Raw genomic sequence first — 3,696 nt, 5'->3', positions numbered from 1 at the left:
ATTCAGAGAGTTTATAGGTCATATCCGTCGCTTATGTTCTTTTAACTCTAGCGTTCAGGATCCAAACCCAGGTGCGGACTGTTGTGTTTCTTGAATCTCTTGTAATCATCAAAAGTCGATGTGTAGTCCTTCAGTACTTTCTCCAGTTGTGCCATGGATATTTTATATGTTCAATACTTGTCATGCTCTTTTGCATTTTCCTTAACAAACGGAAAAAGTTCGAAGTGTGTTTATGGCTGTGCTTCACATCTACACGACAGCACTTGTAACAGTACAGGACACGCAGTGAGGAGTTTGTGAAGCTTTCAGTTTAATGCGGAGTTCAGAAGGAGGATTCGCTCGCTGAATGATCTCTCAGGAAATCCCGGGTGAGATTCAACAGGTGTTTTCTGCAACAGCCATGACAAGTGTAAAGCAATCTCAGGATTTCCTGAATTTGAACTAAATTATTAGTTCAAATAATTTAGGATTTAACAGAACTAAAAGAGGTACATTTAAAACAGCACTGCAACTCAGCAGCACGTCGAGTGTGCCTGCATTTAATTGTGTAAACCTGGCTCTCTCTGAACACAAGCAAAGAGTTCTCACTCACCAGAAGATTGCGATGTGAGTACTGTAACATAAAGTACCTGGAGATTCCAGGGATTGAACCCGGGACCTCATACATGCGAAGCATGCACTCTACCACTGAGCTACATCTCCGATGAAAAAAAGCTTACGGAACAGACTTAGAGATGTGCAAATGCTCACTGATCACACCACTCATGAAGAATGCCAGCAGTTTCCCACTTTCGCGTTTCTTCTACTACAGAGTAAATTCATAGGAATGAAAAAATAAGGAAGGAAAAATAATGGCATCGAAGCTTCAAGAGACTGTGCACAAATTAATCTGTTATTTTTGCATCCAGTTACATGGGCGACGGTGGTTGATTCCCAGACGGGGGAGTGCTTTTTTTCTACCTCATTACTCGACTGTCTTTCAATTCTGTTTTATTTGAAAGCTTTTTGCATCTTTTAAGTGCTCTTGATTAATCTATGCATAGAAAAACAGCAGTGCTGATGATTTAATGTAAAAGGGTGAAACGACGCCCCAAATACAGGAATGGTAACAGGAAGGATCGTGTTCTTATTTAATATGTCCTTTTGAGGTGTCTTGTCAATGCACACAGGCGGTAGAGCTGAATAATTTACTTTTAGTGGTGTTTTTAAACAAAGATGGAACACGTTCTTTCTATACCAGGAAGAAAGGAGCAGACTTTACCTTTAAGAGGCAAAAATGACACCTTATCAAAGCTAATATTAATTAAAATGACATCACAACAAAAGAGTGGAGCCTTGAGTGAATAAAGCCTTGAGTGGAGCCTTGAGCTTTCATTGGACGTCTGTGTCTCCATAACTTTGTAGGTGAGAGAGAGGAGTGTGATAATTTGCAGGTGCTTCTCGGAAGTGCGTTGGTGGTACAGGCGCCTTCCAAATAATTGAGTCAGGTTTGAATCCCAGCCAGTGCAAACCCAAATCTTTTCAAGATAATCTGTGGTCCGCTAACACATCTTTTGAAACACTACAACAGGTAACACCCGTGTGAAACATCATGAGCATCTGTTAAACCTCTCTACCTGCCCGTTCCTCACAGAGACATGACGAGGGTCTAAGGGGACATTTTGAGCCGTAGAAACATTTTATCATTCCGTACTTTCCTGTGCAGTCAGGCCAGTTCCACTTTAACTGCGCCCGACAACGGAGGTCGTTTTGAAAACAACGAGAGTAAAGGCACACTGCACGTCTGCAGAACATCACGTCCGAGTTTAAGGACAGCAACATCAGAGATTGGAAGCTAGGGAGTTTCAGGTCTGTGTTTTTATTATAGGTTCAAGAAAATCTGAATACCTGAAGAAGTATTTCAGAATCCCAGTCAAAGACAGTACGAATGCAGCATAGATCTGCATTGTACAATTAGTATACTGTTTGTCCGTTGAATCAAACACGCCTTATGAAACATTTCTAAAACAGGAGAGATCGTTAGGGAATGCGTCTTCCTGTAAAAATAAAATGACTTCAAGGGCACTATAAGCAGAGGTGTGAAAGCCTGCTCTACAGAAGAACAAAAGCCAGAGATGCCAAAGAGGTCGAGATTTCACCACGTGAGAGAAAGCATCTCAGAAAACGAAGTTGCGGTCGTTTCCACACGTTATAAAACCACTAGGTCAAACAAGAGCTGAAGAGCCGCTGTTGAAAGTAACACGGCGGAGCGCTCTAAGGAGCTGGCTTAAACCTTGAGCCTCTTCAGGAGCATCTGTTGGAGTCACACTGCTACAGCGTATCTCCTTGTTAAGTATCCCTTTTATTGTTGTTGCTGCCTCCAGGCGATGTAAACCAGATTCAGAAAAAAAATAATTTGAACAACATTATTCCTATATTTGCTTGAAAGTGCCATGGACAAGTGGTAAGGTGTCGGTCTCGTAAATCGAAGGCTGTGGTTTCAAACCCCACCTGTGCCTGTTTCAAAGTCTTCAAAAAAACTAGCAATGTGGGAGTCTCAATTGTAAGAAAACATAACTGTTGCCAGTGATTAGTGCATATCCTGCCTTGCTTTTTAGTCAACAAAGCTTGTCTCTCTTCACACCCATCTTCCGAATGATCGCCTCAGCATTGGGAAGGAACGTGCGCTTGGTACAGCCCCCCGACTCCATGGTCTGATCACAAACAGATCGGGTGAGCTGTCAGTCCAGGTTGGAAGTAACGTTCGAAAGCACTAAAAATCTGACTTAGGAACAAGAAGACCATGTTTTTTTAAACGAGTAAACGATAAAATAATATACTGCCTGCAAGACTATGTCATGTTCAAGTTCAAGTTTAAAGTTCAAGTTCAAGTTTATTGTCATTATACTCATACGCAGGTATATGGTATAACGAAATGCTATTTAGCTAGCTCTCGGACATAAGTAGTACAAATAAAAAAACACAACAACAATACAATTGTATAACAAAAGAAAGGCAGAGATAACAACTGATGTGCAAAAACAAACAACAGGCAGTGTGCAAAACAACAAAAAGGTAACAGGTTATGTGCAAAAACATGCATCAAAAGAATGAAATAAAGGGATAGAAATGATGGGGAGTGAGCTTTTTGACATGTATGGTAGAGGTAGATTTTCAATGTGTGTTTGGGTTTTTGGTAAGAAAGAAGGCACTGTGAGGTTCAGATCATAGGTGAGAGGTGAGGAGAGAGTGAGAGAGGCTGGGAGTTTAATAGTGCGGGGATAAAAACTGTTTCTGAGTCTGGTAGTCCGGACCCGAATGCTCCGGTACCGTTTTCCATGTCATGCTAAACGCCACAAATTGTGTTAGTCCAGTCGTATCTATCATCCTAAAGTTACGGAAAATCGGATGCGACTGGTGCAATGAGCATCCATTTTTTCAGGATAGTCGAGCGGTTTAAAACAGCAAATTCACAGCTTCGTGTCTTTTAAGCTTTGTGTTTCACTCTCCAAATAGAGGCACGGGTTCAAATCCCACTCCCGACAATCAGGCGTTTTACGCTGTCTTTTTTACCTGCCTTTACACTGTTTCAGTCTTGTTGTGCTCACTGACAATCACAGTACGAGGGAAACGGAGAAACTGCTTAGCAAAAACATAACGGACAGAAAAAAGCTTTGTAAACACGTGAATGTGATTAGCAGCAGTAAGGTATGCACT

General features: G+C 41.5%; 1 non-coding gene across 1 annotated transcript; it reads right to left on the bottom strand.

The window, feature by feature from the left end:
• Positions 1-630: 630 nt before the first annotated feature.
• On the bottom strand, positions 631-702 carry trnaa-cgc (transfer RNA alanine (anticodon CGC)). Its single transcript has one exon. It is a non-coding gene; the product is annotated as a tRNA-Ala (tRNA).
• Positions 703-3,696: the final 2,994 nt, after the last annotated feature.

Source organism: Lepisosteus platostomus, chromosome 5 (assembly GCF_059453375.1).
Source record: "Lepisosteus platostomus isolate fLepPlt1 chromosome 5, fLepPlt1.hap1, whole genome shotgun sequence".
NCBI lineage: Eukaryota > Metazoa > Chordata > Actinopteri > Semionotiformes > Lepisosteidae > Lepisosteus > Lepisosteus platostomus.
Note: the sequence above shows the minus strand (reverse complement) of the source record. Positions and strands in the feature narration are given on the sequence as shown.